Below are 22,053 nucleotides of genomic sequence, written 5' to 3' on the forward strand. Positions count from 1 at the left end.
GATAAATTTCTCTGCTTGTTCCGTGGTATCTTTAAGATTCAAACTTTACAGATACCAAAGTAAATATAAGTAATATTGATGACTTTACATGTACCTACCAATTTAAAATTTTGCGTGATTATATAATAATCTTTTGTTTTGGAACGATTTATTGTTTAAACTCAATGGTGGCTTTAAAATTAAATAATGGTACAAAAATTTGAAATAAATAAAAGAAGAAATAATTATGTGTTTACAGTTTCTAACAGACAATTATTATTTATTTTTGTGAAATTGTATTCAGTTAGATGTACACTTTTAAAAGTACTTGTGTCAGTTTAGAATAAAACTTTGGATGGCACTTTAAAATTACCCTAAACGGTAACGTAATTCAACAGGTGATGAATATTAAAAAACAAATCTGAATGATAGCTCTAGTCCGGTCATTTGCACACTGATTCAGGGTCTAGCTCTAGGGTAACAAACAGTAGGTAAGAAATAATATTCCAAGTATACCCATACTAATATAAAAGATTTATTATTAGACTAATGATAACTTAGTGTAGCTTTAAAATAGTAGATACCATTGTTTTCTGGTACATACACGAGTTGTTTAAAAAATAAAGTTTTTATGTTAAAATTTTATAATACTACTCTTTTAATTACATTTTATAGTTTATAGCAGAGATTAATGGAATGGAATGTTTTAATTTTTTTAAAATGGTAGTCTGCGTCGTGAAAAATTGTTGTACAGATCGTTTAGTCTATCGATTATCTCAAAAGACTTTATTTTCCTTAAATTGTGAGAGCATACTACCTTCATAAATCGTGTTACACTGTACTATCAAAATAAATATATTTACCTAACCAAAAAGTTTATTAAGTTAGCTGATTTTTTTATACATTCAAAAAAATTGCTTGGAACAAAATATTTTTTCTTTTTGATACCTGTATTTTTAGTTACCGTTACTGTTTAAACTTCTCTTGTTAAAAGTTATCATCAAAAACCCATAAATTGGAAAAGGACGTAAGTTGTAAGTGGGACTAATTTCAGGTGTCTAGTACCAATCAGCCGAGGAAATGACAGTTTCAATGTCGGTAGAAGACGAGTACCGACTGCCGGTCCACCATAAGTATTCACTTAGACGACGGAAATATTAGCACTTGGACACTAGATCAGTGTTCCTAAATTGTAGTGCAGTGTAACGCGGCATAATAAAGGCAGTGGCGTGCTGTAGGGATGGCAGCGGGAGGGAGCTAACGGTGGAGGATGCTGGGAGGCGCAGGGGCGGCCGGCAGTGCGGTCTTTGCTCGCTGGTCGCCCGCGCCTTCCGCAGAGCCGTATGTGGAGCACCTAGCCGACGTGGCAGTGGAGAATCTTACCAAGAACTTACTGCGCCACTGGCTGAAGACGAAAAAGTGAGTATACATTTGGAATAACATGTGAATTATGTGTTATAGATTGGTTAATATTTGCTGATTATTTTACTGAGTGTGATGGTGACTCACTGTGTTCGATTCATAGGTAAATGCACGTGGTGTGTTAATAAACAGAACAATGACTTTAGAGTACAGAAATGCACAATTGAAGGCAATGAGACTTACATTTTTATTCCCGAGCGAAGTGAACTAACGTTACATAACCCTAAAGTATGAAAAAGTAGGTCTCTCGTTTAAGACGGTCTGTCGTCAGCTGCCGATTTTATTAGACATAATCTTGGACATTATTGACGTGGAAATTTTAGATATATCTTAGGAATATCGTGTAAATGGGATAGTCACTAGTCAAAATTTGTTTAATCATCCCCGGCAACAAATTTGGTGACGTCATCTCAACATTTAGAGCAAAGTACTGTAATTCTTATAATATATTATATGCAGTTTTGTACATGTTGACTATGAATCTGTCCTTATTTTTGACCTTAGACATCCAGATTTTGGTACGCAGTATCATAAGGATGCTAGATCAAAATTTGTTTATTTATCCCGTCCAAAAATTTGATGACGCCATCTAACTTGGGGCTGGATAAATCTTGTCTAGAATGTGTAAAATATTCTTCTACCTTTACGGTTTGTCACTGCATATTATTTTTATAATTACTTACAAGGAATGACTCAAAAAATTATTGAATGAAGCAATTTATTTTATTGATTAAATCAAACACGCCTTACTTCATTTTCCGAAAATTTTGGTAACACAATGCTGTTACGGTTTTCCTGACGTCACCACAAAATTTTATTGTAAAAAACTCACTTCAACTTATTACTAGATTCAATCCGAAATACAAAGTAGAAACTTAAATTCAAGTAAATTAAAAATTCCTTAAATGTGTAAAAGGATGCCTAAAAAGTAAATCCCTAGTGGTTTTCTTAAAATATGCTGCAGGTAATTACGCGTGTTTCTGTAGGTAGGCAGTTGCAGAATTTTGCTGCGAAATAATTCAAGCTGAACCCAGATTTATGAATGCGTTGAAAGTACACGGCGTAAGTTATGTTTATGCCGAAGTGAATAAATTTCATGCAATTCCCACACGTGGATGATGTAAATCTATCTGTATCTGTCTTTATTTTTAACTTATAGGACTGATGATAAAAAGTAAAATAAAATCCGTGACACCAAATTTATAAGTAATTTATCTAAAAACATTAGATTTTGTTTGATTGTACATCAGGGGCGTCTAACTTTGGACCAATTTTTTACATCCCAAGCGTAAATTAAGGAAGTATGTATTGCAATAGGGTCCTTCCAGCGAGTATATACTTTCGTGTTTGGTCGACGATCATGACCCCTAGAGTATGAAAAAATAGGTCTCCCATTTTCGTCCGTCTGTCGTTTTTCATCAATCGTCTGGTCGATTTTTTATTAAACAGATAATCTCCGAAACTACTGGACTGACTGTTGTAAAAAATGTTAGAACTATTGTGTGTAAATGGTAAAACGGTAACCAAAATTTGTTCGATCATCCCCACTAAGAATTTAATCACCTCAAAATTTTGCGTAATAAATGCTACTTAAATTTTATAAAATATCTATTCCTGTATTTGTGCTTGATGGATGAACTTCGATTTTTTAAAATTACTTTTATTGTTTAATGATCCTAATACTAAAGCTGTTTTTTGTATGATACATTAAAGGAATCTCAAACTTGTTTACTGATCAATCAAGAGCAGTTCACCCCATTTTCTTGAAAATTTGAGAGTAGAATACTATTATTATTAGTATTATACTAGACCTATATATTTAAATTGATATGTGGTCTTGCTAAAATATTGATGACGGCATCACAAAATTTTGTTAGGGAAAAACTCTCTTGAAACACACGCATAGCATACCTCTTATCTGTACGTTAACAGTAAACACACATTGTCTTTATTTTGATTTATAGGTAGCTGTTCGACTGTACTTTAGGGGCGAGGGAAGTTCTATCTAAATAACCCAAATTGTCAGACCAAAACACGATGTAAAACGATTAATATTCGTTTAAAATCACTGCCAAATGGTATCAGAAATTGTCAGAATTTGTGGCCAAAAATAATTAAACTTATCTAAAAGTAAGTATATTAAATCTGTTTGCCCAACTTGAAAGTAGAACATTTGATTCTGTGTTAGTGGTTTATGTTGATTACACATTATTATCATCAAACTGCCATACATTGGATGTTCGTTCCATTTTTGCCTCATTTGGGGTAGTGTTTCCTCAATCTGCTTGTTATCTGATCATGCGAATCGTTGGCTTTAAAACTACCTTTTCGGGACATTCATTTAGCAAACCAAATATTGGATCTTTGTATTTATCAAAAAGTGACCAAATGCACTAAATAAAAGTAATTACATGTCATTAGCACAAACAAAGGAGATACGAAAATATAAAAAATTACATACATTTAATTGTTCGGAGATAAATCGTTGGTGTTTTACTCTAGTAATAAACAACTGCGTGATCCACCGAAGAGCAAGTGTGTTCGCATTGCTATTACGCAATTTCCGCGAAATATAGGGTGTTTGCAGGTCAGCGAGCGTGATAAAAACAAAAAAGTAATTCACATATTCATAAAAACCCACTGATAAGCTACATAAAATTTAAATTCTATACTCTGACAGTAATTAAAAAATGAAAATGTAAAAAGGTGTGTGACTTTTGTTGCGCTAAATAAAATTCTGATTTGTTTATGTTAAACGTGGAAATAGAAATTGTTTAAATTTTAAGCTTTTTAAATAATGACTGTAGCAAACTTACCGGCAAAATGAGCGGATATTGTTGTGATTTTAGATTTAGACTGCTAAAGAATCCCTCATTCAAAAGCCTAGACAACGCAATGAAAAGCTATAGGCTACAGTTTTGAGCCCCTTTGATGTCATCTGCACATTTCAGTGGTTGTCTAGCATTCGAAAGTATTTATTTACGTTAGATGCGTACTAAAATTGTAAATGCACTTTAACCCCTAAGAAAAATTTGCACCAAAATATATATATTTTTTTATTTACCTACTATATTTTAAATTAGAAAAAGTTTATCTTATTTTTTTTTAATTCTTACAGTAATGTAATGGTAAGAAAACAAAATTAATATACTGTCTCCACCAAAGAGTTGATGACTATATAAAAAGAAATTACATACTTGCATCTTTTTTTAGCAAATGTGTTGTGTCGAAATAGGTAAGTATATCTATTTATGATTGTTGAAATGTTGATAACGTTAACTTAACGAATATTACATCGTTTCTGTTAAAATCTGCTCTGAAATGCATGCGGCGAGAAAAGTTACGTTTTATTTAGTAGCTTTTAAAATGCTTTTGTAAGGTAGAACAATAGCAAGTAAATGTAACCGTTAGAGATAACAAAGGAAACCTCAAGTGTACATTAAGACCTACAGTGTATTATTAAGTGTATTAAGAGGCACTATTTACAGTCAATATATTTGGCTGTACATATGCATACTAATGTATGGATTCATATTATTATTTTAAGATCTTGATCATATTTGGTCCCATAGTCAACTTGTATTGTGTTATTATCGTATATGAGGAGTGTTGTACTTTTGAAAATAGACATTTTTTTTTATGTCTTTTTTTTTAGATATAAGTTCGTAATTTCGAAAACTCTGTATTCCACATGACTTTGTCACAATACCTCTTTTATTTAGATTTTTTGGACAAAATGTGCTATCATATTCATAAAAAATCCAACTTCTCCGAAAATTTCTAAAATTTGATTTTGCTATATTTTATTTATTTGGTGATGACTCTTTTAAGGTAAAATGAAAGTGGCATGTCGCCCGGTGGACTTGATTGCTATGCTTCCTTAGATTACGTTTAGGAAGTAAAAATATAGATAATGTCACTCACAGTGTAAGAAAAAAGTGAGGAATTAAAAATACTATTTGACTCAATAAGTTGCGAGTATCTATATAACCATGACCTAGTCCATGAAGAAAATGTTACCTAGTTTCCATTGATCCTCTAATGACAATATTTTAAAATTGTGTATAATCTACGTATAATCTCATTTTTTGATTTTCTCTTCAAAAGATCGAATATCTTTCTATTACCTTATAGGACAACAATATTGAAGATTTGACCACACCAAAGAAAATACATAAAATAAAAATTTTGGTGGGGCCAAATCTTCAATATTGTTGTACTTATTTGTCTCTGCTCTTAAAACCTTAACCTGACTGTCTAGGATAAGAACTCAAGGCGGATTTATAAACTAAACCTATAGCAGTAGGTTATTTTATAAAATTTATATAGCGTTTACCATTCAAGTTTTTGACCTGACGTGGTCCAATTATTGGTAGCGACCATTAGACAAATTTTGGTTAGAGTTTTGCCATGGTATTCCTTGCCACTTGCCATGAATTAGATGTTTATTGTCTTGTATGGGGACGTTTTGGGACTTCAGTTTTTAGAGATTTTTAGCAACTAACAAAAAGACTTCCTATGTAAACAATAAGAACGTGTTTTCCCATAAAATATTAAACGGAGTTGAGCCAAAGTGGTTTTTTCCTATCGACACTTCTACGGTTTTTGATAACGTTAAGTTCTGTCTAAAAGCGAGGTATTTCAAATATGTTTACAGCTTTCAGGTAAAAATAAGGTGATACTGGAGGAACGTGGTATATCTAATGCTCTTTTTTTTAGTAAAAACTGTGTTACAATATTTGCAACATACCAGGATTGTTTTGGTGGTGTCTTACAATCAGTCACATCGTAGCGTAGTTTCTTATCTGAAAAATACTTAAGTACTTTATAAATGGCTAAAATAAAATTGCATGCCTTGATTTTTTCATCGCCTTTAAATTCTTATGCGAAGCACCTTTTAATATCACAAAATTTGTGTTGCTTATTTCCTAAACAAACGTTGTATTATACCTCTCTGTTTTGATTTTGTTAATGTTAACTTCCGAGACGTGGAAACGAAATTACCACTTTGATTCACTACCATAGCTGAATCAATATTAATTAGTTCCATATATAAGTAAAATTTTGTACAGATATGGAACATCACTTATCTAGTAATTTTAAGCTCTCACAGATCGCAATCTGCTGGCACAATATCGTAATAGTATCTATTTTAATATTTCCTGTATTTTCTCATAATAACGCTTCTCAAAAAGGAAACAAACACACATTTTGACGGAATTGTAATCTTGCACATGTAGCGATTTTTATAGTTGTTGCCATGGCAGCACAGGTGGTTTATTTTTTTGAACAGATAAACAAAAAATTAATGTAAGTATAAATTATTTATGGATACCGTCTATTTGCATTTTAAAACCAAAGAATAAAATTACATATATCACTAATTAGTGGTATGTAATTACCTGGACTCATAAATTTGAACTTGTTTTTGTTGTAGTCTTTTATTCTATCACCGGTGCAGAAACTGGTAAATTTAAAACGATAAAATTTGTAATCACTTACGAAGTTTAATTTTCTCAGATGCACCACTAACTCGAAATTATCCTAGAATTGTGTTTATGTGTTTATGGGATTGTGGGCCTTTCATATTTCGGGACTAATAATAACCTTTTGTTTTATAATAGCTGTTTAACCGTGTTTCCATAGTTTATACCCACAATAATGTACAACACAGCTTACATTCATTTTAAGCTAATACTGTGTAATTTATTGTTAGTGTTAGTACATATATTTTCTATGTATCAAATCAACATTGGTGCTTTAAAACATTAACTTTTTTTAAGGACTTCACTGATAGAGAATCAGCTCACATCACCCCACTACTTCCAAGTAGTTCAAGTGACAATTGTAACTTTGAGAGCATTTTTTAATTTAAACTGAATTTCTCAAGTATGTATATAACATTGAAAATACGTTTTTGCTTTGTTATTTTTTTTTCACAGTAACTGATTTGGGAGGTTAACTGTTTCAGATTTGAAACTTTTGTGTTATATGTTACATAAGGTATTGTAGGGTAAACAGTTGCAACTATAATAATAATAATAATAATAATAATACATCACACTGCTGTCATTTTCATTCTTTCTGATTTTTGTAATAATTGAAAAAGTAAGGTCATGTTTTTGTCGAATATCCAAAACAGATGTTTTAAGTTTATAAATAAATATATAGAATAGAGGTTTGTTATTTTTACATGTTGGTGTTTACATGTTTGTATGAACAGATAAATTTACAACGGCATTTATTATTGCGTACAAAACGACATAAATAATGAGACACAAATCCTTAGTTTCTGATACAACATACGTCTAAGTAGTGCTATCTATTATTAAATTTGAATTGTGCCAAGAAATCGATTCAATAAATTTGTTACGTTCATTATTCATCATTTCACATAAATATATTGTATGTTGAAAAAAGTAACTTTAAAGTAGTCAAAAATGTCTTAACATTTTTGCAGTTTGTTTACTATTAATCATAAATGTCAATAACTTCTAACCGTAGGTTCGATTACATTTATAATAATTCTCTTGTGTGAACTAAATGGATTTTCTTGAAAAAGTGTAGAAAACACGGAGTGTGTCTTACATACATCGTATTCATTAGGAGAACAAATCATTAATCATTTTTGATAGTGTGCCAAAATAAAGTTCCATTATTTACCACATTGTCGACGAATTTTTTTATAGTTTATAGTCTCTGAGTAAACAGTAAAGTTGGCAGTAGAATCAGAATTTAAAGTTTCGTAAATCTGAAAAAGCGCATTGGGCTATCTTCCACTCTACATGCTGCACTAGGATGCCTTTCATAACTAACTACATATTACACGAAGTTTATGATCTGAAGTTGTTTGTCGATCCATTGCAATTTCCATCAAAATCTAATATTTTACTTGGACACAACTTCAAGTATAAAGTTTCTATATTCTGCTGCCAGGTTCTTCAGTGATGTAAGTTAGGAGACACGAAAACGGTTTTCGCCAATTTTAGAATTTTATTGAAAAAGTCAAATTTAACTACCCGTGCGATTTTAATTATCGATAGAAAAGCAATCAATCACATTAAAATGTCTAAAAATTCTATTGTGATCAATATTTAATAACTTCCTCTTTATACTTATGAAAAACACTTGGACTAAAACAGCTTTATTTTGCTTTATTTTAACTTTTCGAATTTTCTTGTATCTACCCAAGAACTAGGAAAAGTAACCTTAGTCTTTTTACAAATCATATTCGCTTCTGTGTAACAATATGAATAAATTACTTATATTGTTAAAAATATTTACTTATTTGTTTTACGGTTCATCAACTTATACATTAAGTGTGATTTTCCAGTAACTGCATCTCGTGTCCACCGTTAAAGATACTTTATTCTCAAGACGTTAACAAAAGTCACACTTATCTAACGTGCTATATACCGGTTATTGACGTATTTGCCTTCATCTAACTCCTGTTAATAATAAAGAGTATAGCAATGAAGAACCCATACCATTTAAACGAGAGGTGAGATTGATTAAGTTCATTTTCGGTCACACCGTATTACTTGTGTGCAAGAACATTGGCTTTACATAACTGAAGTTACCTTAGTATTTAAAGTTTTGTTTGGAGAGTTTACAATAGTTAAATCTATGTCTATTCATGTAGTGTTTTCTGAGAAACTTGATGAACGTGTTATCATTACAAGCAAATAGGCTACTGTACAATCAATGCCAGCGAAAACGGTTCGCTTGGTTTGCTGAAGAACAAATCTAGATTAATAGTTTCCCTACTCTACACGGATTCACATTTAAATGTAAGTACACACTACTGATGACTTATAAGTTATTTACCTAAATCTCCAAAATTATCAGACAATAAAAATCAATCGCTGTTCTACTGAATTTTAGTATCTCAAACAGTTACCGAGGCGGTAATCATAATTAGTTTTGTATTTATAACTCATTGTCATTACTGTTTATACTGTTTATGTTTTATTATCATTACTATTTATACTGTTTATGCTTTATATAGCGGAAGTTCCATAAACATGGCTTACAGCTTTTTTGCATTTATGAATCCATTAAAACGAAATTCATGTATGTTAATATTTTTAAAATTTGAGAAATTGTTGAGGTTTAGATCTTGATGCACTTTTATTTTAAACAGAACAGCCTACGTATTTACACGCACATATATTCGTAATAAAAACTTTAAGCTTTCGGTACGTCAGTTTTACTTTTAGTAACCACTTTTTTAAATTTGTTTTCTATGATCAGAAGTAAAAAAAAATGTCAAATTTTGTACTGGATCAGCTCGAAAATCTATTCCTCAGGTGTGAAATGTAGATAAGATAACGAGACACGTTCATTCAGCTCGTATATCGTATATGACAATAGAATATTGAATGTGTGCTTATAATATTAAAAAAATATGTTCACATTTATGTCAAATTAAACAGTAAATGTTGGCAGAACTACCTATTCACTTTTTCAGTTATGTAGGGGCTTAATCAAATAAACGTCCGCTGTGTAATCCTCCATTCTTATGTGTATATTTAGCTGGTAATGCTAACATAAAGCCACTATTGAACATCAAACATTACCCTGAATGGTCAAGTATATCTTCGTCCGCCTTCTGCTTGAGCGGTTGACATAGCAACTTCGGCCCGGGCAGTTAGTGTCTGCTACCCCGGGACATGGATAAACTGTTGATCACAACAAAGTTCAATCGAACGATTTGCCAGCTAATTTGAGGCAAAACTTTTTTATTTCTTTTTGTTGATAAAGTCATCGATCTTTGACTTCTTGTGTGTGGTTTTATACTTCTTTGCACATCCTACTTTTGTACACTTTTGCCGGAAGTGGTGTCTCCGTGAGGATAAATCTTTTCTAATGCAGTTACGTGATAAATAGATTACAAAGGCATAACTAGGTATCATATTGTAAGTTGAATAGATCCATGACTGCTTTAAATATTATTGAAAAAGATTGCTGTTAAAAAAATGTTTTTTCATGTTGAAGGATACATGTGACATTATTATACTCGCATCAAGCCTAAGCCTTTTTTGATTTAAAAATTTAGTTCGTCAGTGAAGTTATTTTGTGTTACCGGTTTTACCTCAACAGCTATTTCTGATGAAGAATAGTCGATTTTTTCGGTTTTTCTAAGGTTAGATTTCCGTGTAATGTAAATTGTACAAACAAATTGCTTCTCATATTACTCGTTCTATTCTATTCTCCGTTCCCATTTTATTTTGAAAACATATTTTTCTTGGCGTGCTTTAACACTGGATGAACCAGCAACCTACTGCTATTGTATTTTCAAAACTAATGATGTATTTCTCAATAAATAAAGCATTTTTCCTTTCGGAAGCTTTTCATTGCTTTCAAAGCAAGGAGATTATTTAATGTACGCATTTGATATGTTTCGTATCATCTTATTAGTTATTTTGAAAATTGGATAATATTTTTGTCCTCTTAATAATGCAATATAATAAATGGATTATTATCCCATATGATAAAAAAAGAGTCCTCTAGTGGACCATATTTTTATTTTTGAAATAGTTATTTTGGCATTGCACTTTACTTGACAGTTATTTGACCGTGGTCATTATTTTAAAAGCAAATTTCATGGCTTACTAGCGGACATTTTTTTCAGTCATTAGAAAGATTATGCTGCTTATCGTACCTGTGGTATGTACCAGTCTCTCCTTCTTGTAACTAAATATAATAAAATCGAAATGTAAAAGTGTTTCTGTACAGGACACCGTAAACCTTGTTTTTATCTTCGTTATTGAATCAACGGTCGTATATGAATTGCGGTGCAAATTTTGCTCAAATATCAGGTACACAGGTAAATATAGGGATAATTTTGCCCGAATTGCCCTAAAAATTTTGCTCAATTATCAGGTAGTCAGGTCGGGTTTTGACCGAACTGCGGTACATTTCTGTACGGGGTTAGGGGACTAGGCACAATTGCGCCAGTAGTATCTGTATAATCCTAATAATAATTATAAATAATTATAAATATAAAAATAAATTCTGTGCATAGAAACGAAAAACGATATTGGGTAAATGTGTACAAGAGTGCGAATATGTATAAGAGTACGCAGTGATGATTTCTGCTTATTAGTGCCATCTGGGTAAGATCAAGTTATACCATTCAGAATTTAATGCTAAACCTGAGATAAAGGTGCAAAAGTGACCTGAATATAGTTTATAGTTTGGTCGTACTGACGATTTTATGTTCACACGTTGTGTGGATGTAATTTTTACCGCTCATAGTTTTAGTTTTTTGTAAGGTACGTACCAGTTCTTTTATTTTACAGTAATAATTTTCATTAGTTGTAACTTTTAAGGTGTCGTTATACACTAACAGTTTTACACTTTCTGTCCATCAAAAGCTTTTAACTTTGAAAACATTAGGTTATGTACAAATGTACAAGAGTGCGCAGCGAGGTATTGTATAAGAGTGCGCATTGCTTGCAATACGTAGTCTAATAGTCTTGGAGATACATATCATACGATAATGAATTATTTAACTATACTATTTTGTACTGCTTCTCAAGTTGTGTGGTGGTGGTTATGGTGATTTTTTTTTTATGTCTACTTCCCGAGCGTGTTGTAAACGAGTCCGTCGACCGACTCTCTATTTTTACGTTTTCTCGACTTTTCAAGACCCCTAGAGTACGAAGAAATAGGTCTCCCGTTTTATGTGTAGTCTGTAGTCACTTATTCCCATTTATTTTCACCTTAGAAACAAATATTTTTTTCTATAAAATGTAATGCGCACTCTTGTGCAATGAACTGTCTAAGAGTGCGCATTTACACATCTTGACAAAAATTGAAATTACTCTTAAAATATAGTGGTCTTGAGACGTACAATTAAATATATCTGATCTCTAAACATGTATATAACGAATCCATATCATAAAATTTGTCTATCCAAAAAAATTAAAAAGTTATTGACAGTTTTACACTAAGTGCGTACTCTTGTACACATTTACCCTACTGCAGAAGATGTACTTCGTAGACATATAGAATCTAAAATTGTTCAATTCGCAAAAAAATGAAATTTCAAGGTATAATTTTGTGAAATCGGTCAGCTACAAGTTTGCTAATATCATGTCATAATTGTAGATAATAAGATAATATGTACATGGTTATATTTTAGCTTGGTTTACGGTGATTTTATTTAACAATTTCAGAAATTATATCATTTGGAACAGCTTAGATCAATAGCAGATAAAACTACAATCGCTTTAATTTACTTACTAACTAATAGGTAAGTATGTGATCCACGGGTCGTTTTTCAATAAATATTTTAAAAGAACGAAAAGTAAAGAAAATGAGGTTACTTGAAAATTGATATAAATAGTATGTCCATGTTAGTTATTTACTAAATTTGTATTCAATTCTTGGTACCCCCATTTACCGCAGTTCGGTCAGTGTCTATAAGATACCAGGTAGTCAAAAATTTTGGAACCGCAATTCGGTGCAGGATTAAAAATCCACCCCAGTTCGGACACGTCGGAACCAACCACTACCCAAATTTCAATGTTTGATTCTAATTCGCAAATAAAATGCTATTAGAACTTTTCTAGGTTCGTGTTAGTAATTAATTACACTCTTGGCCTAAAGTCACATTTTTTGTTCCTTTTCTAATCTGCAACTCAATTTTTTTCCTACTCTAACTTTTCTTAATCTCGCTAATTCTTTTTATATCATTCCTCAGACCGCTATTGCACCTAGCGTAGTTTGCGTGGGTTCTGCATTGTTTGCGTGGGTTTTTCAGTGACGGCCAAAATCCCAATTTAACTGTGTACTACTTTGCAAGATCATTACTTTTCGATTATCAACTCCCGGCTTCTTTCTCTTCTCGAGCTCACTACTACTGTCTCATCCTCCCGTCGTACAACCTTCAATACCCGTCAGTTTTTCTAGAATATATCGAAAACTGTTTGGTAATTGGTGAACATCCAAACGTTACGGGTTAGGGAACAGTGCCGGCTCATACTATTTTCCAACTAGAAAGTCTCATTACGTATTATATATGGAGAATGTGACACGTCTGGTTACCTTTATCAAATTTGAAAGCAAACTTTGTGCACACGATTATTAAAAAACGTGTCTGATTTTTAAAGATGCTGTAAACCAACTTTTTTTTATTTTCTCGTTGTTAAATGCGTTGGAGTTTCATAGTTATTACGCATCAAAATTTGTATTTTTATTTTCGAACGCAGTTGGGTGATAATTTATCAAAAATCTTTGTAGTTCAGTATAAACGCAACCAATGTTTCAGTTGATGTGGTTGTGTATTAATAAAATGTCAGATTAGTTAAAAAGTTACATAAAATGATTAAATAAATATAGTAAAAATTAATTTGAAAATAAAGCTTTTCATGAGAAAAAGTAGAAAACAAGACATTTGTTAGAGATTCTTGTAGGACTTCCTTTTAATGACGGATACTTTAATTACGAAAACGCACTCTTGAAATTGTCCCCTGTGTTACTTATTTATCTTTGGTGCTTTCCACGAACATGTGCGTTGCACGAGTTACAAATCGATTATATTGGTATAAAAAATTGGTATATAATTTCAATTTTTTTGCGAAAATTCCAAGGCAAATTCATAAACCACAAGTACAAAAATATGTTATTTATTAAAATTTACATCCTACTTACTATATACAATTTTGAGATAGCGTCGTCACATTATTGGTAAGGATCATTAGCCACATTTTAGTTTTCTAATATACATATAAAATTAAAAAAATTGATACAGACAGCGGATACAGGGCAAGCGATAGACAAACAAACAAAAATAGCAGATATAATATTTGTACTCTAGGACTCTAGCGGGTCATGAAACTTCATGAAAACATTCCTTAGATTACGCTCGAGAAGTAAAAATTGTTAAAAACCACATACGTTCCAGTTGTAGGAGTATTAAACAAGTATTAAGAAACTGATTTACGACACCAGATTTCTCGAGAAAAAGTAACTGCAATTCACGTGGATGTAAAATGTCAGTTCCTGAAAGAATTAATTATCACTAGTTTATGTAGGGGAAATACCCAATGGTAAAAGCAAGGTGTTGCGATTAGAAAATAGGTGAAGAATCGTATGATGGAGATGGAACATCTTTTGTGATATAACTTTGTAAAGATCAATACTTTCTAAGAAAAATCTGTTTTCCGTCTATACCAAAGCTTTTCAATGTTGTTTGCTTTTCTAAACTTCTCCGTTGCATCCAGTCGTATAGCGCTTTTATATATCTCAAGATTGCAGAAGCATTACGTTATCACTAAATGTAACATTTGAACCAGATCTTACAAACCTATTGCATTTGAGTATGCATTGCGACAAAAAGTTAAATGACTTAAATGCATTTCAGGTTATAGTGAGTTGAAAGTTGAAAGGGCGCGAATCATTAAACTAAAGCTAAGAAAGCTGTCCTCGTTGGGGGAATGCTCTCGACATCTGTTCTCTCAAATCTAACACTTATGGGAGCAACTCTTGAGTTCGGCTAATTTCGCGAAGAGCGAGCCGTCGGGCCTATCATCAAGTAGATAAGCCAAACTGCGTCTACCTGAGAGCAACTCCCACAATACGAACAAGTTTCAGAGTGCGACAGTGCTCTCCGAGAGTAAAGAGTTTATTGCAAAACTTAGATTAAACTGCGGAGCTAATTGTATAGGTATACGTTACGAAGAAAATTCCGTCCTTTGCAATTATAGCAGACATTCAGTAAAGCAGTTTTTCGCAGCATTAATATTTCTGTCGTATTTCTTGAAAGAGGAATTAACAAAAGCTCATAAAATTATAAATTCTTTCTTGAGTAAAGGCAACTTGTTTCACACGTTAATGATACTATGCAAATCGTCGGGAAATGGACCAACCAGGTGGCTATGTTTTGACCATTTGCCTGACTTCACTACTTATTCTAACACATATTTATTGAAATTGCTGAATACTTCAAAAATGCAAAAAGAATACCAATGACTAAATTATGTTCTCAAATTACAATTGTAATATAACAACTAAAGTAATGTGAAAGTAAGATAACGTTCACTCTGTTAAATATAACTAAACATCCTAAGTGATTAATTACTATTACAACGTAATTAAATTATGCACAAAGCAGTAAATTTTATTTTTATCATTTTTAATCACATGTGAAGTACGTATTATATGCAAAAAATGTATTGCATACTTTTGTATTCAAAAATTAATTGTTATATTTTATTTTAGTGTTTTCCCACAAATACTTTAAGAGTTTATGCCGGCCGCGATTGTTGTTTTATAATTATTTTTATACACTCCAGCGTTTCGTAGAAATTTTGATAAACCTGATATTTCAATGGTCTTTCTTGAAAAAAGAATTAACAAAGGACTCGTAAAATAATAATTCTTCTGTCGGTCGAGCAAAGACGGCTCGAATCTCTGGCAAGTGCACCTGTGTAATGGAAATGGTTCTGAGAGCAGTGTCTGCTAGAAAGCTCTCGAAAGCTCTTTAAAAACTAGGAGAATGAAGTTTGTCTACATATCAAATGGGCAAGCGCTTAAGAGTGAATATCGAGAATTCTCGCAAGTTACTCTCAAGTGGACACGTAGCATACTATACAGTTAATGTGAGGGCAGTCCCCATTTTTTATTCTATTACACATCTGCAAAATTAAAAATGAGGAGTATAAAATCGATTATCTTTTGAAAATGCCAAAAAGCAAAGTTCCCACACGTGTATCTATACCCACATAGCTAAAGTAAGTTAAAACTTCAATTGCACATAATTACTATTTGTTATGCCTGAAATATTCATATGCTTAAATTTGATTTATCTCCAATCTGGTTTAGTAATAAATATGCTGTATTGAAATTTTGCAAACAGCTGGAAAACCATATTAACTTCATTGATTATTATTATGATCATTCTAATTTAAATTCAAAAAGTGATTATTTCGTTGCGTTTCTAAAAAATTCGGTGTCCTACAAGTAAAACGTAACTTCAAATAATAATCAGATACGTCCACTTTTTATCTACATTTTTTCAGGTGAAATAAATAATTACTAATTTTATCAACTGACAAAATATAATTTAGGGGACAAGTTCGACGTTGGCAAATATTCACTTAGTGCTTGTTTTCTACCACCACTGCCCAACTCGAACCGCGGACTTTAACTGGTGGTTAGTTACTAAGGAAACCATGTGTCCGCTCATTTAATTTGTAAATAACCATTATTTTTCATTAACCAACTATCAAAGAACTGTCTTTGGGCAGTTATTTCCGTTTGTGTTATTTTTACGAGTCCGAAATATATTTAATTTAATTTAGTTTTATCACAGCCAATGCAATCGATATGTGGTTTAATATATTATTCAACAGGCTCTGCCTTTGAATATTCACATATATTTGATTTCGATTTTACATATGCTGGCGTAGGCTCAAACTGTAACTAAATTGATTCGTCTCAAAAATGCTCTATTTGTTTGGTAGGTAATTATTTGTTTACATGAACTACACTTCAAGGATAAATTTGAGATTTCTTCATCGGACAGTATGAAAGTTTTGATATTATCGGTAGTTGTCTTTTCAATTAACAATCCTATTTTTGCATGTATATTTTAAGAAATCAAAAAACTAATTGTGATAATTTAAAATTTCAACTGTCTAAATACCAAATGACATTTGACAAAACTTCTTTTTTGGGAACTGAGTGTCTAAAATTTAATGTCTCTTGTTCTAATATTTGCTCTCACCACATTTGAAATTTCTAACGATTTGTCCATTACTGACAATCAAACGAACTGAAAAGAATTTGCTATGTTGCGGCTTCTCTGTGTTGTTGCATAGACTACAAAATATTTACAATCTTATGTTATGAATAAAACATATTTATAAAAATAGCAAACAAGGGTTACAACAATTTGTGTTTTGTTTCAAATAGGAGACGTTGTTTTTTTATTTAATCTAGTGGATTGATCGAACAATTCGAAAATATTTGTGTTATACTACAATTCCCACTTACCCCTTATCAGAGCAGGAACTAGTGGATAAACTGAAAGGTTGGTTCCGGTTGAGTATTTTATTATTAACCGCATACATCCGCCAGCATCACTTAAATGTTATAATGGCAGGTTAAATTTATCGCCAGAGAGTTTTTATTAATACTTACCTAATTAATAATAGAGTTTGTCCGGTTATATGTGTTATTTTTATTAAAGTAACTGTTAATTGTATATTGAGGCAGTGTTCTTTATGAGATACCTGGTACAGTGGAATATGAAATTTTCCAAATTTTTCTAATTTGTAACTTGGATCAAAATTTTTCTGTTTCGAAGTTAGCTTCGCGTAGCGTTTGACATTTGGTATCCCTGATTGAGTCACAAAGCAACGACAAAAAAGCAACAATAATGACCTTGACGGTTAATCGGATCCTTGCCTGGCGTTGATTAATAAATATTTAACGTTTACCGAGTTTTTGTTTTTATCCTGTGATTTTATCCTGCTCTTTTGAAAAATTGTTTTGAATTATTTAGGCATTTAAAAATCGCTAGGAAAAAAATCATTGATAAATATATAAGTATATTGTATATCGTACACTGCTCGTGTTTTGTCATGCTTAGAAGAGAAAAGAAGTTAGGGGTAGGGTAATTGCTCTATCAAAATGAAAAAAATGAGAATTTTGAAATCTAAGATCTAAATGTTGAAATTTTGAAGATTTTGTAACACATATTAAAAAAAAACTTCGTAGTTTGTAACTTTAGAAAAGTAATGGATTAATCTACATCTATTTATATTTAGTTTGTTTTCAAATAGAAATCCATTCTGCATACTTCTTATAACCTAAACGCATCATAAATTTTATTGCCGAAGTATTGCCTCTAAACGGTTAATATCCAAGCATCGTTTTTATTTGAAGGTTCTATCAAAATCTTGGGCCTTCACAGTTTAAAAAAATGTGTAATCTATAATCGATAGAAACTACAATGCTTTCAACCAATTTATACATTTAATTTGCCGAGTCCATACCGTACAAATTAAGAATTATGACATAATAACAGAGCCATCAAATGGATATCCAATACTTTTTTTACATTGCAATTCTATTATTAGTAACTTTATTGTCGACCACCCACGAAATATTCATTTAGTAATTGCAATTTGTAATTAATTTTATAACAGCAGTCAATTCGATTATACTTGGATATTGCTTTACTAATGGATGAATGTATTTTAAGCAGTTGAAGCATTTTCACTTTTTATTAAACAATTTAAATAAACTCGTTTACATGAGTTTAGTGCGTACATATGGTGTAAAGAAAAATATTGTTGAGCTGAAGATCAAATATTTGTTCATGAATATAGCTCGTAACTCGATACTAATTTTCAAGAGGCATCAAGGGAAAAAAGGGAATGTTTTTTAAAAGCTACTTTCTGCGAAATCGTCGTTTTATCGTATTTTATCCAAAATAACATTTTTTAAACAAAACTTGTTTTATTTTTTTATGAGATGTTTGTTATGTAATTCAATTTTTCACATCCCGAACTAGAGAAGTATTGTAAAAGGGTCGATTCGTCCGACGAATGGCTACTTTCATGTTCTCTCATCTCTCTGTCCTCTATCTGTCTGTCTGTTTGTCTGTGAGCTGTTAGTGATTTTATTAGACATATATTATCCGAAACTACTAGTCTGATTATGTACATCATGTAAATAATAACTATAACAGTATTTTAGCACTATCATGTAGATGGTTAAACACTAACTGAAATTCGTTTGACCGTTACCACTAACAGTTTTTTAACGTCACTTCAAAATTTTGCATAGAAAATGCTATTTAAATTTTGTTAAATGACATACCCTTATATTTGTGGTTTCTGAATCTGTCTTGATTTTTATCTTAGACAACTAGATGTAAAAAAAAATGTATGACAACATTTTACGATTTAAGTTAGAACCTGCAAAACCAAATGCTCTCAAATCTTGCAAACGTTTTACATGTATGTGTTTACCCCTTCAAAAATTTGATGACTTTATATTATTTGTAGCATTTTAAACTAAACTTTATTTTAGAGTTTTTGTGCCAGCCCCATGTGTTCCATGTGATTTTCTTTTTATTTAATTTTAATGTCTGATAAATCTTAACGAGTACATTTATGTTAATTACAAAGAGTGTAATCTTTCTATACTATGGCAAATTCTTAGAATTCATATTTCCCAGGTCATAGCCCGTCTTTCATAACAGGAAAACGCGTTGTAAAGGTGCTTGTTGAAATGAGCGTGTTAGTTACGTGTTCTATTTCTGGACACCTTCAATTTGAACCTATCACATTAGAAATACCAAAGCAAGTTCGGCAAGCACCTCTGTAGCCGCGACGTAGGTATTATTGCTAACGATACTGTAATATAATTAAACGTCTGCTCTTTTGAACTACGTAGTTGAATTAGATATTGAACTATTTTTGTTTTTTTAATCAAAATAAGATGTATTCAACTGACTAATGCGATCGTTTTTTTTTTAACAATAGGAATAAATTTTGATGTCAGTAAAATACGAGCATGCTAGAAAAACACATCCTTTTTTTATATAATTATTAAAAATAGAAGGAATCTGCAAGCGATTATCAAGTTTTACCAAACTTTTTCACAGCAAATTTTTGATTTTTTTTTTTGTGTTGCATGCCAGACGAACATAAATGGACTCGCACTTGTTCGATTCCTGCGATGGGTGAATAATTTTGTTGACATTATTTCTCTATAATAATGCCAGAACTACCAAAATAATGTAGGCTATCTTCCAAACTATTATAAGGAAATATTGTAATGGGGTCCATCCGACGAATGGCCGCTTTCATGTTTTCTCGTCATTTCATGACCTCCTAGAGTATGGAACAATAGGCCTTCCGTTTCAGTCTGTCTTCTTGTCTGTCAATCGTCCATGTCGATTTTTATTAGATAGGTATTTTCCGAAATTACTAGACTGGTTGTTGTCAAATTTTGTGTGTGTTAGGAGTATCCTCTAGATGGTAAAACGCTAACCAAACTTTGTCTAATTTTCCCCGCCAACAATGTGATGACGTCACATCAAACTGTTTCATGATAAATACTGTTTAAGTTTAAAATAACAGACTTCTGTACTTGTGGGTTATGAATCCGCCTTAATTTTTATCACAATTACTTTGCAAACATTTTTGTGCGACATTTGCAGCGAGTGTCACGTAATTGATATTCGGCTTACGCGCGTAACGACCGTATGGATTTTTTCACCCCTCAGTATTGAACTGGAGCTCTACTCTTCGAATCCCATCTTCGTCTATTTTTTTTTATCACAATGAATTTGTTTGAATGTTTGTTTTCAGGTGCTAGGAAAATCCTTTCTAAATAACTCTAGACCATTTTTTGGGGGGAGGGGGATGACTTTAAATGAAGATATTAAAACGCTGTATTAAACAAAACTGATTACAGAGCCCTTCAAAAAAATTGATTAAGTCAGCTCGAATGTTGTTTATAAGTAAAATGCTTCTTACATTTTCTTAATACAAGTTATTAGAAAAATAACTTTAGACTACCAGATTTTACACATTATTATCGTATAATTTGCATAGCTAACACATTCTATGAAGTGTGAAATACTAACATTGTATTTAGAAAATTGACGACGCCATGTAAAAAATGTATTAATCAAGTTGTTCTGTAAACTGGACTCAATTGAATTCATGAGATTTAAACGTCAATAAAAATTTCAAAGTTCTACTGGAGAAAGAAAAGTGTCCTACTTTATTTTGAACGCCACTGTATTTCTATGATGTTGATGACGTTATTTCAGAAATTATTAAATGTAATATAAATAATATACCCTGACGTGTTACGTTATTTAGTATGCTCCATGAGCCAGAAAAATAAGTACAGCAGTGTTGCAATTTAAAGCGGAGCGACACCAACGTGCGACGTCATACCGATTAATCTCGGACATAAACTCGAAATTCCAGTCAAAAATTCGTGGTTTCTAGAACCTACACGTCTTCTTACAGGGGATCTACGAATTGGTGCTGGGAATGTATGTTTAAATTTTTTGGAACCCGATATAGACACAAAAATCAAAAATGGTTATGTTGTTACAGCACGAACTCATGCAACTATCATACCCATCTAGAAAAGAGAAAAATGTGTTCTTTTGTTGGTTTTTCTTTATTTTTACTCAATGTCAAACTAAATTTATTTGCTAACAAAATATTTTCCAAAATTTTCAGCTCACATTGGATAAAATCGAATACACTTTATACAAAAAATAAACCGTTGGTGCAAAAAAAAGTATACGGCTACTTATTTATGGTCGTTTGATCATGATTACAGTGATTATTACCGTATTTATGGTAGGTATAAAACACAAACTTCTGTATCTTCACACTTTATTGCAGTTGAACAATAAATACCGTACAAACGATTTGTATCATTGCCAAACCAGAATTAAAAACCCTGGCTGGGCTTCAGTGACCACTATAAGCAACATGAAATTGAATTTGGAAAAATTGGAAAAGAAAATTGAATTAATCGTTACTTTGCGTTACAAACTCGCTAGGGGAGTAGCGACAATAATGATATTTGTAGATTTGGCCAATAAATTGTGTAATTTATTTCAAAATTTTGTTCTATATGAAAATCGTTTTTTTGTAA

General features: G+C 31.7%; 1 protein-coding gene across 8 annotated transcripts in view; it reads left to right on the forward strand.

Annotated features, from left to right (window-relative positions):
- The window catches only part of LOC135128133 (3',5'-cyclic-AMP phosphodiesterase 4A-like), a 158,690-nt gene that overhangs the window by 68,698 nt on the left and 67,939 nt on the right, over positions 1 to 22,053 (forward strand). For 4 of the 8 annotated variants that reach the window (XM_064055016.1, XM_064055014.1, XM_064055015.1 and 1 more), the window contains one exon: positions 1,034 to 1,398. The exons of the other annotated variants lie outside the window; for them this stretch is intronic. The gene's annotated coding sequence lies outside the window, so the exon portion shown is untranslated. The remainder of the gene's footprint in view (positions 1 to 1,033; positions 1,399 to 22,053) is intronic. 8 annotated transcript variants of the gene reach the window in all.

The sequence above is a fragment of the Zophobas morio genome, unplaced genomic scaffold (assembly GCF_036711695.1).
Source record: "Zophobas morio isolate AGI-343-1 ecotype UQ-CSIRO unplaced genomic scaffold, CSIRO_AGI_Zmor_V1 ptg000012l, whole genome shotgun sequence".
NCBI classification, from domain to species: Eukaryota; Metazoa; Arthropoda; class Insecta; order Coleoptera; family Tenebrionidae; genus Zophobas; species Zophobas morio.